The sequence below is a fragment of the Lissotriton helveticus genome, chromosome 3_1 (genome assembly GCF_964261635.1).
Source record: "Lissotriton helveticus chromosome 3_1, aLisHel1.1, whole genome shotgun sequence".
NCBI lineage: Eukaryota > Metazoa > Chordata > Amphibia > Caudata > Salamandridae > Lissotriton > Lissotriton helveticus.
Window position 1 is genome coordinate 1,512,037,011 of NC_136061.1, and position 20,588 is coordinate 1,512,057,598.

Consider the following 20,588-nt stretch of genomic DNA (forward strand, 5'->3'; position numbering starts at 1 on the left):
CCTTGCTTTCATCCATTATGCCCAGGGGTACTCAGTGGTGCATGGACCAAGTCTTTCTGTGATGTCTCTTGAACTTAAACATCATTTAGGGCATGGTGGCATTGGATTGGGGTGATTTTTGTGTGTATTTTGATTTTTTGGGTGTTGTTGGGGCCTGGTCCAGGGCCTGGCCATGTGGGTGGGGGCCATTTTGAGGCCTGGTGCAGGGCCTGGCCATGTGGGTGGGGGCCATTTTGTTGCCCAGTCCAGGGCCTGGCCATGTGGGTGGGGGTCTAGGTGCCATGTTGAAGCCAGGCAGTGTGCTTTGTGCCATAGGCCTGCACCCAGTCAGCCTTGCTTTCATCCATTATGCCCAGGGGTACTCAGTGGTGCATGGACCAAGTCTTTCTGTGGGGTCTCTTGTATTTAAACATCATTTAGGGCATTGATGGCAATGGATTGGGGTAATTTTTGTGTGTATTTCGATTTTTTTGGGTGTTGTTGGGGCCTGGTCCAGGGCCTGGCCATGTGGGTGGGGGTCTAGGGGCCATTTTGAAGCCAGGCAGTGTGCTTTGTGCCATATGCCTGCACCCAGTCAGCCTTGCTTTCATCCATTATGCCCACAGGTACTCAGTGGTGCATGGGCCAAGTCTTTCTGTGGGGTCTCTTGAATGTAAACATCATTTGGGGCATGGATGGCATTCGATTGGGGTGATTTTTGTGTGTATTTCGATTTTTTGGGTGTTGTTGGGGCCTGGTCCAGGGCCTGGCCATGTGGGTGGGGGGCATTTTGATGCCTGGTCCAGGGCCCGGCCATGTGGGTGGGGGTCTAGGGGCCATGTTGAAGCCAGGCAGTGTGCTTTGTGCCATAGGCCTGCACCCAGTCAGCCTTTCTTTCATCCATTATGTCCAGGGGTTCTAAGTGGTGCATGGACCAAGTCTTTCTGTGGGGTCTCTTGAATTTAAACATCATTTAGGGCATTGATGGCATTGAATTGGGGTGATTATTGTATGTATTTCGATTTTTTGGGTGTTGTTGGGGCCTGGTCCAGGGCCTGGCCATGTGGGTGGGGGCCATTTTGAGACCTGGTCCAGGGCCTGGCCATGTGGGTGGGGGTCTAGGGGCCATTTTGAAGCCAGGCAGCGTGCTTAGTGCCCTAGGCCTGCACCCAGTCAGCCTTGCTTTTATCCATTATGCCCAGGGGTACTCAGTGGTGCATGGGAAAAGTAGTTCTGTGGGGTCTCTTGAATTTAAACATCATTTAGGGCAATGATGGCATTGGATTGGGGTGATTTTTGTGTGTATTTCGATTTGTTGGGTGTTGTTGGGGCCTGGTCCAGGGCCTGGCCATGTGGGTGGGGGCATATTGAGGCCAGGCAGTTTTTGCCATAGGCCGGCAAGCTTGCGGTTGCGGGCCAGTAGGCCTAGGGTTATGATCAATGGGTGCATGAAACAACTTTCTCTTCTATTAATTTAAACATCCATTTTTGATTAGAATTGCAATTTTTATTTTGGGTCTCTCAGTTTTTGGGTGCGTTGTGTTAATAATAATAAATGCCTAGTTGCAATAGTATTATTGAAGCACGACATATGCAACATTTATTTAACGGATGTTCCGCTGGCTTCTTTGCTATTAGGTGCACAAAAACTGACAATCAGGAATCATCCTCATCATCATCACTTGTTGTAGTGCCAGGTAGAAGTCCTGCTGCGGTGTGTGCACGTCACGTGACGTCACGTGTGGCCACAGACAACGTGCAACTACGTCTTGCTGTTCTGACATCTGTTCTAACATCTGAAGAAGATGGGCCCAAATAAAGGTGGCCATAGCTCCTCTACCAAGAAAGTTGCTAGTGCCACTGTTCTATTCAATTCAATTCAAATATTTATTAAGAGGTCCATATAAAATACATACAAATTAATACAAGAAAATGTAAATATAGCAGCATTCATTCCATAAACAGTAAACAGAATAAAATGGCAAGATGTATCCTGAAGAGAGCAAAATGTACGGGGGGCAATAACTATCAATAATTTAAAATACAAGATAAAAATGTAAAATTCATCCTCAAAAGAGTGTTTGATTTTAGCAGCGAACGGAATTTATAAAGCGTATCCTATCCTAACCAGAAAGCAATACAGTAGCAGCAGTACTTGTGTAAAAAAAAAAGAAAAAAAACGCAGTCCAGTATCTCACTTTATCTGAGACTTTAAGCTAGCAGCGGAACGGAAGGTGGAAAAAGAACACAGCATCTCCCTTTTGTGTAAACAGCCGCAAAAAACAGGATTAAAATATACACATGAACTCCTTAAAATAATTAAAAAGTTTTAAACAAACTGCTTCATTTTTTGGACAAAATAGAAAATTGCGTGCTGAAGTTACATTTTTGACGCCATTTTGTAAGAACATTGGCCGTAGCCAACGGCAGCGGCTCGAGGTCAATGCAGGATATGCAAACAAGACATGATCCAAGGTCTGAACACTCAAATTGCAAAGGTTACAGATTTTTCCATTACTCAGAATTGGGGACCAGTGTGCAGTTAGATCATTTAAAGGTAGAAGATTCATGCAACATAGTGTGAGAAGTCTTCGAGTTCCATGCTGTAAATTCCAATGTACATATTTTTGGGAAGTTTTTGGTGTGTTTGTCCTTGCGATTAACTCTAGTCTCTTTTTGGAATTACAGAATTCATTGTCTCTATTAAAACTAATTTTACCACTAAAGGTTTTTAAGAAAAATTTAAATTCTGAAGGAAGAAGAGTACTCACTAAATGTTCTTGTATAGAGAAGGTTTTTTGTGCAAATAAAAAACCATGATAAAATAAAATAATTAATTGCCTGAACACCAAAAACTTCTTGACACATGATCCCTCTTAATGAGCCTCGCTCGGAATTTTTCAACTGGTATCCCCAACGTAAACCCTAGCTAAACCTTGAATGTAGGAGCTTATTAAGCCAAATTCCAGCCTAATAGCAGCCGTTGGAACTAAAGTATTAAAATTACCCAATTTGCGTAATATCTGACCTTCGATTCTGTCCAGAAAATTCCAATCTTTCGACGGGGATGGATTCAATGGCATAAAGCAGCGTTGATGGAATTTGTACTTTAAAAACCATTAATACATGTAAAAAATGCCTTCTACCCATAGCATTATAAAAAATACGCAAACCATTGGCGTGTGATACTGCTTTAGATACGCTGTGTTCAATATGGAGTTTGTTCTTTGTGCTACCTGCTATTAGTTTCCCTAAATAAGGATATGAATCTACAACTCCAATTTTTCATAACCTATTGCCAATTGAAATTACATAATTTTCTATTTTTTTTACATTTCATTACTAAATTTTACTTTCTGAAAAATGTATTTTCAAGAAGTGATCGACTGTATAGTTCTGCAAAGAAATCAACTTTCTGTTCAACCCAATAGGGGTTAAGTCCATTAATACAATATCATCTGCATAAAGTAGGCATACAAATGACTGGTTACTTATCTTTGGGGCGTCTCCCACAGCACAATTAAAACAATCAGGTAGATCAGCTATATATATAGAGAAAACAGCAACGGCGCTAACAAGCAACCTTGTTTCAGGCCATTTTCAGTAGGAATAGCTTCAGAAAAGCCTTGATTTCCACCCATTAGTATTGTGCACCAAGTTTGTGAATGTAGTGCAATAATTAGAGATAACAATGGATGGGGCACGCCCATTTGTTGTAATTTTCTCCATAATAAAGGGCGATCTATCTGCCGTTGAGAAATCTATAAATGCCATATATACATTGAATTGTGGATAATTGTATATTTCTCCTCTATTAATTTTAGCAAGAAGATGTTATCTAAGGTTGAATGATTTTTCCTGAAACCTGCTTGCACTAAAGGAAGAACCTTCTTCTCTTCCACCCATTCAGTCAGAAGTGATCAAGGATGCCACGGGTGAAGATCTTTCCCGCAGCATCCAATAGAGCTATTTGCCGGTAGTTACCAGGGTGTGTTCTAGAACCCTTTTTATATAAGGGGACTAGAATACTTCCGGACCAAGATGGAGGAGTCTTTCCCCGGGAGTAACACTGATTAAACAGGGGAGTTAGAAAGGTAGCCCACAGAAGTGGTTTTTCTTAATTACTGTCATGGGGATTTCATTGGGACCCATTGCTCCAGAGGATCTAATTTTTTTGATTGCTTTGACTGCCAGTAAGAAGGAGCAGAAGTAGCAAGTGGCGACTAAGTATGGGTAAATTTTGCAAATTCGCAATTCGCGAATTTGCGTATTTGCATATTCGCAATCCGCAAAATTCGCAAACTTTTGCAATTTTTTTTTGTGTTCGCAAGTGTTTCTGCCAGTTCGCGAGGGTTTTTTACCAGTTCGCAAACGCGAACTTACTTGTCGGGATGCAACGGTCGCGACCATGTTGTTTCTACGTCTGGTTCATCACAGTACCCTCTGTTTCACCACTGCCACCCTCTGTTTCACCACTGCCACCCTCTGGTTCACCCATGCCGCCTCTGGTTCATCACTGCCACCCTCTGGTTCATCACTGTAGATTATGGGGGGAAAAGCACACCTGCCCTGCCTCAACTGACATGAATTAATTTGGGGCTGATTAATGTGTCACTGAATATGAGCTGGCACCTGCTTCCTTAGCTGTAAGTGCTTCCTGATTAATGATGAGCTTGAAATTTTGCACCTGCTAAGTGCTTTCAGTTTTGCAAAATTCGTTAGCACACCTGCCCTGCCTCAACTGACATGAATGAATTAGGGGCTGATTAATGTGTCACTGAATTTGAACTTCCAGTCTGGCACCTGCTTCCTTATCTGTAATTGCTTTCTGTTGCAGTGTAATTTTTTTTAACAGGACCTTTGTGGCATACTTGTAGCTATTCTCTGAGCCTGCTGTGAGGGTCAGAGCAGGGTCATAGAATAGTTGCAAGTAGGCAACTGAACTCTGGAGGGGCCCCTCAGGAAGCACTACAGGGAATGGTTACTAATAATGAGCTTGAACTTTTGCACCTGCTGAGTGCTTTCAGTTTTGCAAAAATCGTTTTTCTGCAATTTCGCACGATTCGCGGGGCGCGAATTTGCGCGAGATCGAATTCGGAAGCCGCGATTTCGTGCGAATATGGGATTTGTTTTTTGCAGCGTGTTAGTTCCCGTGGTTTTTTGCGTTTTCGCAAGCTGCTTGTAGTGCAACGAAGCGAAGTTACCCTAGCGGTCGTACATGGGCGCGGCCATCTTGTTTGCGTGACGTATTTCCGTTTCCGTGCGCTATGTGTAATCTCGCAAAGTGTGCGGCTCGCTAGTACAAGTTTGTGTGTGATCGCGGGGGAAATCTTGCGTGAACTTACCCACGTGGTCGTGAACGGGCGCGGCCATCTTGTTTTTCATTCATTGCTACGGTTCTGGGCATCCTTTCTGTATCCTCTCTCAATCTCTGCCATCCTTTGCTTTTTTGAAGGTTTTTTTTATCCATTTTACTTATTATCTATCCCTCTATTTTTCTAGCTCTATATTTTTGTGTTTTCTGCTACTTTTGGTTAATTTTAAACTACTTTTTCAAACTGTTTTCTTTTCTTCTTCCCTATTTTATTTCTTATTTATTATTTACCTTCCTTTCTCCACAGACCATGGTAAAGGAAGCCGGGAAGCAGCCCGCGAAGGGGAAGGGTCCCGCATCCCGTGCCCGGCTCCCGTGCGGGCGTTTGAGGGGGGAGCTAGTGATGCCAAGGGAGATCTTTAGCGTGGAGGAGGTGGCCGCACTGGTGTACTTTGTACTGCGCCGCCTCCCCAGGACCATCGCGGCAGGCGGCAAGATCGCAAACGGCTACGGGCTCCGGGTTCACCGGAAGCGGTGGGAGAAGGTGTGCCGGGCCATGTATCAACACTCTCGGGTCCAGCGCACCTACAACCAGGCCACCCACCATTGGACGGATCTCCTGGACCGGGAACGCGACTTGCTCGACCTGCTCGGCGTCGAGATCCCCGGGCTTGGTGAGTAGTAGTAGCTATTTCATCACTACTCTGTTTTCTCCTGCTCTGTGTGTTATTATATTGCAAATTTTTGTTTTTTATCAAGAGCAATAATGCTGCTGATTACATTGTAGGTAAATTATATTTCAAAATCTTCTGTGCATCTCAGGTGCACTGCTCTCCTTCTCAGTTGCGTTGCTACTATGCTTATTTGTTTTCGATTTTGTGTTCATTTCATTGGCCTGAGAAATTATGTATGAGTGACTGCGTAATGCTAGACACTAAGGGGCAGATTTGCAATTACCGGCGCATCCCTGCAAAGTAGCAGGGATGCGCCAGTAATTGTGCGTCACGCCACCACCCCCATGGTGCGCCATATTTACAATGCGGCGCACCATGGGCCCAAAACGTCACCGAAGCAATACGCATCTGTGCCGTAAAGGCGGCGCATTGCTGGAGTTGCGTCGCAACGATGGCGCAGCTCCAGCAATGCTCTGGGGTGCCCTATCTCCCCAATGCTGCGTCAAGCCGTACGTCTGCTTCAAGCAGGCGCAGGGTTTGAGTGACGCATCATTGTCCTAAAAGTGACTGATTGAAATCTTGTAGATTTCCCTCAGGAACTTTTAGGATGCGTTCCTGCGCAGGAACGCCCTCCCTTGCGCCGGAACGTCCCCTGATGGCGCAGGGCTTTACAATGTGATGCATCTCCCATATGCGTCACGTTGTTAATATACGCCGCACCTTGGCGCCTCTTTAGTTCTGCCGCTGAGTCACAAAAGTCACGCAACAACGGAGCAAAAGAGCTGCAAGGGGCTTGTAAATCTGCCCCTACGGACTCAAGTCCAGTCCTTCCTTTGTACACCTGGCAATAAGAAGAAATAGTGGTGGTGGATTGATAGTTTGAGTATTTTAATGACTGGTTAATGTAGTAGGAAACTTTTTAGTGTTGTCACTGATCTGCAATCACGATGGAGTTTGTATGCCACTGCACGTGCTGCAGACTGCTGCCTGCCAGTCCTAGGCGAACCTTTTTAGTACTTTGTTTAGTGAGTTACATAACTTTCCAAGTCGACGGTCCGCAAATCAAGCAATACTAATATCGTAGTAGACCACATGAGATAGGTCAATATATCCCGTGGAATAGTTGTCTATTTGCTATTTCGCGAAAATATTTTGTTATTGTTCTTTTGAAATGTTTGATTTATTTGACAATCATCCATGTTTTCGGGTCTTTCTTTCTTTCATGTTGTACATCAGCTCCCTCAGGGGCAAGAGGACAGAGGAGGAGGTGGTTGCTGCTGCTGCTGTAGAAGGCCAGGATCGGTCAGGCGAGGGCTTCTTTGCTGGCCCCAGTAAGTTTTCATTTTAATATAGAGTACCTATTATTTCCTTGCGTTCCTCATTCGATTTTTTTCTAAATCGTCTTTGATCTTCTTGTAGACTGTATCTAAATTCTTATCCTGTCTCTACTATGACTCCCTGTGGTATTACTAGATTATTCTTATTAGTCTGTCTGTGTAGCTAACTAAGATTGCACAGTTGGCAAAAGGTAAGCATGGGCGAATTTTGCGAATTCGCGATTCGCGAATTTGCGGATTTGCGTATTCGCGGATTCGCAAAACTCGCGAATTTGCTGATTCGCGGATTTGCGAATTTTTTAAATGGGGGGTCTTCTGTGCGAGTTCAAGTGCCTCTTGTGTGTATAAATGGTCAGAGACCGATCAGAGCAGCAGATGAAGAGAAAGAAGCTCCTAGTCACATGAACAGCACGAGGATTGCGCTCGTGAAAGTCAAGGATACAAAGGCCTCTATCCAGCATCACAGCTGATTTTCGCGGTAGATTTGGGAAGAAGGCACACCTGCCCAGCCTCGACGACGCTCACGATTGTTTTTGGGCTGATGAATGAGTCACTGGATTTGAGCTTCAACTAGTTCCAGCGACCATGTGTGTATTACTATGCAATCGCACCGATGTGCGCAGGGGTCCCTTGAGTGAGCTGTCAGCACAAGGATTGCGCTCGTGAAAGTCAAGGATACAAAGGCCTCTATCCAGCATCACAGCTGATTTTCGACTGTAGATTTGGGAAGAAGGCACACCTGCCCAGCCTCGACGACGCTCACGATTGTTTTTGGGCTGATGAATGAGTCACTGAATTTGAGCTTCAACTAGTTCCAGCGACCATGTGTGTGTTACTATGCAATCGCACCGATGTGCACAGGGGTCCCTTGAGTGAGCTGTCAGCACGAGGATTGCGCTCGTGAAAGTCAAGGATACAAAGGCCTCTATCCAGCATCACAGCTGATTTTCGACGGAAGATTTGGGAAGAAGGCACACCTGCCCAGCCTCGACGACGCTCACAATTGTTTTTGGGCTGATGAATGAGTCACTGGATTTGAGCTTCAACTAGTTCCAGCGACCATGTGTGTGTTACTATGCAATTGCACCAATGTGCGCAGGGGTCCCTTGAGTGAGCTGTCAGCACGAGGATTGCGCTTGTGAAAGTCAAGGATACAAAGGCCTCTATCCAGCATCACAGCTGATTTTCGACGGTAGATTTGGGAAGAAGGCACACCTGCCCAGCCTCGACGACGCTCACGATTGTTTTTGGGCTGATGAATGAGTCACTGAATTTGAGCTTCAACTAGTTCCAGCGACCATGTTACTATGCAATCGCACCGATTTGCGCAGGAGTCCCTTGAGTGAGCTGTCCATCATCCTGTAGCTATTTTAGGATGGCGCCGGCAAGCTGCCAGCGCCATCTTAAAATAGTTACTAAGTTAGCTTTAACAGGAAGCACTAATAGATAAAATAAATCAGGTGCTCGAGCACCAGTTTTATTTTATCTAGTAGTGCTTGCAGTTGAAGCTAACTTAGTAACTATTTTAGGATGGCCCTGGCAGCTTGCCGGCGCCATCCTAAAATAGTTACAACAACTTCAAGCTTGAAGGCTTGAACTTTTGCCCCCCGGATCCGCCGCTCGCGGATGTGCGGATTTTTGGTAAATTCGCGGGAGTTCGCGGATCGCGAATTTACCGAAAATCTTCAAAATCCGCGAGCGGAACGGATTTTGTGCTCATGCTTAGCAAAAGGTGTCAAACGAAACTCCCATTCTAGTCATAAATAGCTCTATGAACTGAGTGTAGTCCTCTGGGATTGTCCATAATGTCTTTTCAAGTCTTCAAAATGTTTATGCTTTGACAAGTCCCAACAATAAAATGCGAATGACCACTAAGGAAGAATAAGATACTACTTTACTTTTGGTTTGGATAGGAGGACAATCCATACTACTACTGTTGCAGGGACAAATCTGCACAAACAGAACTATGGACACTAAATAGTGCATTGTTTATCAATTATAATAGGCGCAGGTAGACTTTCCACATACCTCAGTGACAACAGACTTTGAAGAACCCCCAATCTCCTTACTGACTAGATAGTGTGGCAGAGTCATTTAGCTCCCGAATTCATCGATGATTGATCCCCATTAATGATTATCCAACGCAGGACAAGAGTACGGAGTCAGAATCCAGAAGTGTCAGAGGCACGGACTCATGCTTGCAAATTGCAAAACCTTTTGCTCAGTCACTCTTGACCAAAAACCACAGAGTCTATTTAAGTTTTAAAGCTTTATTAAAAGTAAAAACATTTATTAAAATCAAGTTTGTCATAAAACATAACGGTTGATTAAAAATGGAATAGTGCTTAGTGATTTATTTCACACATTTATTGTGGGCGAGCCGAGCCCTCACCTGGTTTGAACTTTAATTTTTCTTTTTGGTGCTGAATCGTTGGTCACTCCGTCCTAGTGAAGATGATCTGATCTTGCTCTTGTTCTTAGAAGTGAAGCTTCTGTCTGTTATGAGAAACATGGTGCAGGTTAAAAAGCAAGCATTCATCAGTTGTGCCAAAAAGTGCAGCAAGACAACACCCTTCCCTGGAAAAAGGGACATTTTTACTTTAGAGTAGACAGTCACAAATTATTAGATTGGTTTCTGTATTCACACTTCTTCATTCCTAGACAAAATACTAGTGAGTGGTGTATGTCTATGACATCTAACATTCTTAAATGTACTCTGTAGGTGGAACATCTGGTGCCGGGGCCAGCGCGGAGGTGGAGGAGGACACTTCTGGGGAGGAGGCGGTGCAAGTGCCGGAGGAAACTGCTGTGAGGGTTGCCACGGTAGTGGCGGGCAGTGGTAAGCTCTTATATTCCTTACTTATTGAGATTGCAGACTTCAGAGTGTGCTCTCTGCACGGGTGTAGTATATATGTTGTACAGTTAAGTTACTATACTGTTAAGAAGACTTTCAAATTTAGAACAAAGTTTTTATCAACCAGGTAGTAGCCTCCTCTAAATGTACTTCAACTCAGCGGTGAATTTTGTTTTGAGAATCCAAATCAGATCTGAGATGAACTTGATGGATGGGATGAACAAAAAGCGAAAGAAGGGTGTAAGTAAGTGTGGAAGGACGAGCAAGTTAAAAGTAATGATGAGTGACAAAGAAGAATGCTACGTGTTTGATTGGTGCCCGAGGTGGCTGGGAAGGAGTATGATGCATGGCTGGGTGAAGGATGAAGCAAGGATGGGTGGAAGGAGAACAGCCTTGGTGGGTGAAACAGAAACTGTATGTGTGCGCAATATATCCTTTTGTTGAAATTCAAATGCAAGTCAAGCACGGATGTATGGCTTGCGGTTTCCCAAATAAAATGAAAAGGTTGTTTTCCCGTGAGAAAACGTAAGGTTTGTCCAGATGAGAGACATGAAGAAGAATGATTGACATATACCTTGAATGGATGGATGCCTGGACCATGGTACTATCTGACTCTTAGATAGCATATGTGTATCTAGAGAGAGTAGACGGTCACTGGATGAACTAAGTGTTACTTTGAAGAGCATGTAACACCCCACCCGCACGTCCGTTCTAGTGTAGGAAAGGCAAGGAAAAGAAGTTTTAATTTTGTCAGAATACTACCATGAATAGTAGCAGTAGTTTGTATTGCAAGCACAGCATATATCCGGCTATTACGATGGCCACTCACTACCTCTGTTAATAAGTTTAGTAGAACTCGGTCATTCATGTGTGGATGTATCACTGTTCACTCAATAAAAAGCAAAGCACCTAAAGTCATCCCATATGTAAGCAAATACATACCATGTGCAGTGATAGATAATCAGATTATTTATCTTCTTCATTTTCCTTTTCTAGTATTCATTGGCACTGTAGGGTGAAAGTTAAATTAATTAAGCAGTAGCCCTTGTAACAGAGTATTCTCAGTGCCACCCGTAACTGAAAAGTAAGAGCATCACCACCTGCATGTACTGGACTGGTACAGTAACGCAAGTCTGTCTCACTCATCATAGCGGGCGTCTGTTTTTCTCGGGTGCAAGTTGACTGTGCTTGCATTATGCCGGCTTGCAGAAGTTAACGTACCAATTTTGCTAAACAAGAGAGAAGAAGAAGAATAAGACTGGTGTACTGTCATAGTCAACTCTAATGGAGTGAGTCCATAGTGCTCGTAGAATTGATGCCTTAAACTCCCACTAATGTTAGAGCAAGGATGAAGAAGTGGGAGGTTAAATAGATACTGGCCACAATAGTTATGTACTGCGCTTGCGAGTTGCTAGTTCTACTGTGACACAACTTTCTGCTGAATCATTTTGTGTTAATCTTACAGAGCATTGGTTACAGACTATGTCTTTCTTTCTCCATATAGATGCTCCTTCCAAACCAACACGGAAGGAGCTGGCTAAAAGGGCCCGGCAACGGAGGCTGGAGGCGACTGTCGCCGAATATCGGCGGCTGGTGGCCCAGGAGGAGGGGGACACGCAGTCGACTACAACATCGACCGGTACAGCTGCATTCTCCTCTGTGCTCCCTGGGTCAGCCAGTCAGCGCAGCAGGTCTCCAGCGGTACGGAGCCGGGGTACCGCAGCCACCCACCACCGCCGAGCAGCAAAAAAATCAGCTGCCCCCCACAGCAGTACAAAAAAAAGGTTGCACCGCCTTTTACAAAGGGTGTCCTACCTCGAGCAAGAGCTGCTCAACACCAAAACCCTGCTCGAGACCCTCCGCAAGGAGCATGCCGACCTGGCCCAAAAAGTCAACAGCAGCCAGAAGTAGGAGGAGACTGTCCCTTGCCCCTTTTTTAAAGACTTCTGGGTGGTTGGAATTGGGAGTTGGGTTTTCTACTTTTTTGGACTTAGTTTTCACGGACATTCGTTGGGGTTGGGGAGGGGGGGTGGGTTGGGTCTTGCGGGAGATTATTTATGTTAGGGATATAAATATACTTTAAACTTTATCTTAGCATACGTGTTTTTTACTGCTTTTGAGGCTGGTGGGTGGGGGTTTAACAGTAAGTTTGTTTTCCTGAAACTTAAGTGGCATCTTGATTCAAGTTGTGTAAGTAATTGCCCAAATAATTTCAAAACTAAGTGCCTCTCACAGAGTAAGTGAATTCAATAGTCCAAGGACCGACAGTCTCTCGTCTCTCCTAATACTCCATTATACTACCTCCCCCCAAACGCTTATCTTACCTGTAATTTGTGTTTGGAAATAGGGCTAGGCACAGGGCTGGCTGCACGGAAAATGGCGATTAAGGTTGGCAATCCTGGGCGGATGAAATGTCATCATTGCGGTGGTACTAGTGGTGGGACACAGTGGCAGTTGCAGCATCTGAAAAAAAAAGAAAATGACACCTTGCTTGTCCTTAACGTAGCATTAGAACGGTACGATAGAGAATATAGCAGGTGACAGTACACTAGAACAGTGCCAAAATGTAGCCTAACAAATGGTAAAGTATTGAAAGTATAACTACTACTTGCGTTGAATTTTTTTGACATTGGCTACTACTACAAGAAATAGTACTGAAGGTGAAGGACACAGCAGCGTAATCATTTGCCACGCCTAGGAGGAGGATGTTCTTGATGAGCAATCAAGTTGATGGAGCACATGAAAATCTGCTTTCATTTGCCAATAGTCATGGGTCTGTGTCAAGCTGAGTAAGAATATATCCTCGGATTCCTTCACCAGCCTGTTGCTAAGACCTTATCCTCCCCAGTAAGTGAGTGGAATTATTGTTGTCATTTAGTCACACATCAATCAAAACCACACAGCCCGGGGGAAGAGGGTTAGGGTTTGGAAAATGGATGGGAATGGGGGTTTTTGGGAAAGTTTTGTTGAGAGAAGAAAAAAAAAGCACAGCATGGACAAACAATAATTGAAGATAAACAAATCTTTGGGTACAAAGCTATCCATAAATCTTTTAAGTGACATAAAGGAAGTGCATGCACTACTGCATGCATGGTTACTGAAAAGTAAGTAGTACTTTTGACAACCGTGAATGAAAGAATGCGACAGTACAGGGCTGCAGTAATTATGCATTTTCACTTGCCTATCTCTGCACTCAGAGAAACACTTCGTACATTAAATTAGGTTTGAAAAATAGCAGAAGTAAAACCTATACAATGGCTGTAGGGATGAATTTAGAAGCAGAGATCAAAGAAATGCAGAGTCACACTCATAGAAGTTCACAGCAATAACATTACTTAAAAGATAATTAGAAAAGAACGGATACTGTATCTGTATGTTGTTGTGGTTGTCCTGTTGAATTTGGGAAGTTGCATGCATCCAACCATTCCTCTCATTAGCGGGACTCCTCCATTCCATCTGACGCTCCAACCATCAATGTTGGTGACCAGAAGACACCCTGTCCACTGCCTGCCTGGCGGATGCTGAATTGCGGCTCGCTAATGTGGAGCCTGACTTCATCCTTTTTTTCCCATTGCACAGGCTGAAACCCGGCCTGTAATTATTGATCGAAAAACAGGAAGTGATATTAGAACACCACTGACAAATAAATATAAGTTATGTACGCTGTGTAGTGCAAAAAGTCAAACTTTGAGTTTCCTAATAGACAGTACAATATTTATGAAAGTGCGTACTCTGTCTGAGTCTCCTTTTGAAGGGTAAATAAGTATGGGCGAATTAATTTAGCGGATTTTTCCCCTCAAGCTAGGTGTACTGTAAACTGTGTTTTAGAACAAAATTAGACCTTCCCAGCAGTGCTCCCAGACCCTTACTAAACCCAGTCACAAAAATGTAGAAGACCCCCAATCAGATCTCAAAAACGTGCGATACTGCTACCTGTCAGAGGCCTAGTAGAAAATGGTGACAAAACGTACTTTGAAAGTAAAGTAGGCCCAAATCCCCCCTTACCCACCATGGATTGTATTCAAACCACTTGCAAGCAAGCAAAAGTATCCATACCCAGCATTGCTACAAGACTCGCAAACGCCCCCACAAACACCAGGAACCCCCACAAACAGCCCCCCGAAAACGGTAGTGTGAGCGAAATCTTAGAAAATGCAAAAACTTTTTCCCCAGGGATTGTCTCCAAAACACTTTCTTTCGGGTATTAGACCTTCCCAGCAATGGCCCCAGAACTGTCAACCTGGGGAAAAACAAGTTTAACACCGCCAACAAGCCAAAAGGCAAAACCCGGGAAAAGTCACACTTAGAAAACTTTGGGCCTACCTGGAATTCAGTCCAAATGCGCTCTGCAGCTAGGCCCCAACGCCCCTTTTCCACCATGGATTTCCTGTAAAACAAATGCAATCAACATTAGAATGTGCCAGCAGTGCTCACAGACCCCAAAACCCACCCCCAACAACCTAAAAGCCCCCCAAACAGCACCCCAAAAACAGGCAAGTGAGCAAAAACGCAATATACTTTTTCACCTCCGATTTTCTCCAAACCACTTTTATCCTGTATTAGACCTTCACAGCAATGCCCCAGACCCTCCAACTCACCCACAAAGAAGTAGAACACCCCACAAGTGCAGATTCTTTCTTCATTGGGCGTAATCCAGCCATCTGCTTTGAGGGAAATAGGAGTCTGGAGGAGGAGGATAGAGGAGCATGTTCTTGTGAACTTGTGAACCTGAGGAATGCAGACTGCGGCACCTTCAAATCAATAAGCAAATAAGTGAAGAAAGTTCTGATGACGGGTTTGTTTTTGTGATTAGGTGATTAAAGTTTTTTTTATATAGATTTTGCAAAACAAAGAAAGACAGACACACAGGAATAAAAGTGAATAAGGACGAAAAAGAAAGTTAGTGATTCATTGACTCATTTTCAGGGCTTGCTGTCAGGGAAGAAGAGCTCGTCCTCAAACTCTGAGCATTCAGACGGGAGTAAGTCTAAGTTGATGTCCTCCTCGTCTTCTTCCTGCGTGCATTCTCGTATTTTGTAATCTGGTGGTATGAAGTGCTGATTCATCTTGATCATTGTTAACCTCTCCACATTTTTGGGCGAGAGGCGGGTCCTTTTGGAAGTTACAATGCCACCAGCAGCACTGAAAACACGTTCAGAAGACACGCTTGCGAGTGGGCAAGACAAGTAATTTATAGCCAGGTTGGTGATCTCTGGCCACACACCTGTTTTCCCATGCCAATACGCCAATGGGTCATGATGAACATAGACCTCTGTTGAGTCATTCAGATAGGCCTGCACCATCGACTCAAGGTTCTCCAGGGTTACTCCACTCTGCTTACTTTTTTCTGGGACCTTTTGAGAAGCAAACCCAAGCTGAGTTAGCCAATCCTCTTCTTCACACAATATTACTGTTGTGTCTGGTGCAGATGATACGGTTGCTGGTGTCGTTAACGGCTGAGAGGAAAAATCACTCACTTCTGCCACAGATGCAGAAGTGGATTTTTTTGACTCCGCATGGCCTGCTGATGCTGATGTACTGCCTTTTCCTTCAATTTCCTGCCGTTCTCTTTCAAACCGAGTGGCTGACACAGCTAGACAATGTTTGTACTTTGTAACATCTGCGTCATCAAAAGGAAAGAATACTCTGCCTGCCACTGCCTTTTTGTACCGTGGATCCAGAATAGTAGCAGAAATGTAATGCTGTTCTGTGTGGATCTTTTGAAGACGTTCATCGCGAAGTAGGCGCTGTAATAACTTCTCCACCAACTCAAATGCTTCTTGCTTTCCATCTTTTTGAAACGTAGAAGACACCGCCTTCAGTTTGTCCTCTAGCATGCGCAACAATGGGATAGCTTTTCCCAAATTACAGTCCTCCCTGCTGACTGCACGCGTGAAGACCTCAAAAGGATGAAGCATGTCTGTCAGGCTTTTAACTAGCTCCCATTGCTCCACCTGTATCCTCAGGTCTATCATAGGTGTATCCAGTTTAAAGAAATACTGATCGACTACCGCATACTGCTCATACAGACGCTCAAGCATGTAGAAGGTTGAGTTCCAACGTGTTACCACTTCCGGGATGAGTGCTTTCACTGGCACTTTACGTTCATGTTGCAGGCACCTCAGCTGCTTCCGGGCCTTAAAAGAATGGTTGAAATGTGTGCACATTCTTCGGCAGGTGGTCAGTAACTCGTAGACTGGACTTTCTTCATGCAAGAATTTTTTAACAACCAGGTTTATACAACACGGCACTCTGAAATAGTTACCCATTTCCATGGCCTTAACTACATTGGCGCCATTATCCCCGGAAACATAACCAATGATGCGTTTTCTTGGAGACAGCCATTGAAAGACCTTTGTGTTAAACTCATGCAAAATGTTTTTTCCTGTATGAGTTTTCTCCATGGCAAACATGGCTACTGTTGCATGTTTCCGAGCAGCTTTATAAACTTTGTCCGTGTCAACACCTGCGTTTAGCTTTGCTTTAACCCCTGAAAAAGAGACCCAGTGTGCAGTGGTGCACATGTAATCAGTGGCTTGGCAACTGGTCCACATGTCTGTTGTCAGATGAATAGTGTCAACAGCACTCTTCTGCAAAGCTGCCCCAATCACCTCCAGCACATCGTCATGTAGTGCTGGAACCGCAACTCTGGCAAAATAGAACCGGCTAGGAACCTTCCATTTAGGGCAGAGTGTTGCCACCATTTCAAGAAAACCCACCCCTTCCACAAAAGAAAAGGGAGAAGGTCCAGCGCTAGTATTTTAGCCAGCTTAGTGTTATACAGACGCGCCGTTGGGTGGTTGCGTTCCAATGGCGCATCTGAAAACAACATGCTTCTAATGGTGGGCTGGACCATTTTACGGGATGATGATGACTTTTTCGACCCAGTTACACTCAGTGATGATGATTAACTTTTTCGCATTGGTGTCTCACTCTCTCCCACACTCTTAGTGTGGCTCATATATCTTGCAGGGGGTGTGCTGCTGACAGGGCTACTGGGTGTTACTGAAGAAATGTTTGACGCTTCTTCCTCCTCATCATCATCAGATGAAACATCAACGGATACAATTTGTTGACTTGCAATTCGGGCTGCCTTGATCTCCCTTAGGTGCGCATGCCATTTGACAGTGTGCTGTCTTTTAAGATGACCTCTCTGGCCTCCGGTACCATAGTTGGTACCAAGCTTACCACGACTAACTCGAACCTTACAAACGGTACAAATGGCTATGTTTTCCCTTGTTGGGCTAACACTAAAGAAGTCCCAAACTGTGGACTTCAAATGTCTGTGGGGGCCAATTGAAGTGGAGGATGTGTGTTGCCGAAATTTAGTACGTTGTGCACTTACAGCACCACTAATTGAGGAAATGGAGGTCGAGGTGGATGGAGGTCCCTTCTGGCGAGAAAATATGGAAGCTGTAGGTGGTGGTGTACTAGTTAACTGCATTGGTGGTGGTCCCATTGACACGTCGCCAACATCACGCTCAGCAGCATTTCAGGATAGGGTAAAAATGTCTGTTTGCTGCATGCCCGCTGAGGTTGGAGTGAGGTCTATGATGACTGCGTCGTCGTCGTGAGAGTCTTCATCAGCAGGAGTATACGCCACGTCTTGTTCAGCGTCATCATCACAATCCATAACTATGAGACTTTCGGGGCCCTTCCTTTTACGCTTAGCTACCTTTGTCAGATCATGGTGTGCCTCACTCTCAGACAGGCCTGGTGGTTCCCAATTTTCATCCATATCGTCAGAAGGAAGGGGGCTTGAAGAAGATGTAGACACCATCCTTGATCTTTTCCTTGCTGGGGATCTGGAAGACAATGAATCATCAGGAGGAGTGGCTTCCTCATATGATACCTCGGCTTGAATGTCGATTTCCTGATGTGCCCCTACTTCGGGAGGAACAACTATTGTGGGCACTTGTGCCGCTCCATGCACCTCTGCTTGCACCTCTCCTTGTGCCGCCTCTCCTTCCACATGTACTTGGGCTTGTACTTGCACATGTGGTTGTTGTTGCGGCTGTGGTTGTTGAACACTCGTCAGATGAGTTACAACAACCTGTGTTGATTGAGGGATGCTGCTACTTTCTTGCGATCAGCCAACAACATCACTGGTCGATGGTGATTGAACAACTATACTGGCTGCCTCCGCAGCACTCAAGGGCTTGGACCTAAGTTGGCGTGGTGGTGGTGGTGGCACTGAGCCCAATGGAACGGAGGTGCTGCTCCCAGCTTGGTCCCCAGCAGACCCCGCTGCTGCTGCAGGCGTACTTTTTTTTCCCAAAAAATGAGGCGGTCGGCACACCAGTCTCCTTGGTAAGTGGCGCCACTTGCTTCTTCTGCTCCTTACTGGCAACTTTCTTGCTAGAGGAGCTACGGGCAACTTTTTTTGGGGCCATCTTCTTCAGATGTCAGAACAGCAGGCCACAGTTGCACAAGTTGCAGAGTTGTCTGTGGCCACACGTGACGTTGTGCTACACACACCGCAGCAGGACTTCTTCCTGGCACTGATGAGGAACGATGAGGCTGATGATTCGTCTTTCTGCACCTAAAAGCAAACGAAGCCAGTGGAACATCAGTTAAATAAATGTTGCATATGTAGCACTTCAATTAATAGTTTGCAAGTAAGCATTTTTATTATACCCACCCCCCAAAATGGATAGACCAATAAAATGCACCACTGACAGAGTACCCCTGGGCATAATGGATGAAAGCATGGCAGACTGGATGCAGGCCTATGACACAACAAAGCACACTGCCTGGCTTCAAAATGGCCCCTAGACCCCCACCCACATGGCCAGGCCCTGCCTGGACCAGGCCTCAAAATGGCCCCCACCCACATGGCCATGCCCCATCAACACTCCAAAAAATCAAAAAACACACAAAAATCACCACAATCCAATGCCATCCATGCCCTCAATGATGTTTACATTCAAGACACCCCACAGAAAGACAAGGCCCATGCACCACTGAGTACCCCTGGGCATAATGGATGAAAGCAAGGCACATTGGATGCAGGCCTATGGCACAAAGCACACTGCCTGGATTCAAAATGGCCCCCTGACCCCCACCACATGGCCAGGCCCTGCCTGGACCAGTCCTCAAAATGGCCCCCACCCACATGGCCATGCCCTATCAACACCCCAAAAAATCGAGAAAACACACAAAAATCACCACAATCCAATGCCATCCATGCCCTCAATGATGTTTACATTCAAGACACCCCACAGAAAGACTAGGCCCATGCACCACTGAGTACCCCTGGGCAAAAGGCCCCAACAACAGCCAAAAAATCGAAAAACACATACAAATCACCACAATCCAATGCCGTCCATGCCCTCCATGATGTTTACATTAAAGAGACCCCACAGAAAGACTAGGCCCATGCACCACTGAGTACCCCTGGGCATAATGGATGAAAGCAAGGCACATTGGATGCAGGCCTATGGCACAAAGCACACTGCCTGGATTCAAAATGGCCCCCTGACCCCCACCACATGGCCAGGCCCTGCCTGGACCAGTCCTCAAAATGGCCCCCACCCACATGGCCATGCCCTATCAACACCCCAAAAAATCGAAAAACACACAAAAATCACCACAATCCAATGCCATCCATGCCCTCGATGATGTTTACATTCAAGACACCCCACAGAAAGAATAGGCCCATGCACCACTAAGTACCCCTGGGCAAAAGGCCCCAACAACAGCCAAAAAATCGAAAAACACATACAAATCACCACAATCCAATGCCGTCCATGCCCTCCATGATGTTTACATTAAAGAGACCCCACAGAAAGACTAGGCCCATGCACCACTGAGCACCCCTGGGCATAATGGATGAAAGCAAGGCACATTGGATGCAGGCCTATGGCACAAAGCACACTGCCTGGATTCAAAATGCCCCCCTGACCCCCACCACATGGCCACGCCCTGCCCGAACCAGTCCTCAAAATGGCCACGACCCACATGGCCATGCCCCATCAACACCCCAAATAATCAAAACACACACAAAAATCACCACAATCCAATGACATCCATGCCCTCAATGATGTTTACATTCAAGACACCCCACAGAAAGACTAGGCCCATGCACCACTAAGTACCCCTAGGGCAAAAGGCCCCAACAACAGCCAAAACATCGAAAAACACATAAAAATCACCACAATCCAATGCCATCCATGCCCTCCATGATGTTTACATTAAAGAGACCCCACAGAAAGACTCAGTCCATGCACCACTGAATACCCCTGGGCAAAAGGCCCCAACAACAGCCAAGAAAATCGTAAAACACACACAAATCACCACAATCCAATGCCATCCATGCCCTAAATTATGTTGAAATTCAACAAAACAGTTGCATCATGCACCCATAACTAACCCTGGTCCTACTGGATACTGTGGCTACCCACAATATATTTTATTTAATGTTCTGAAAA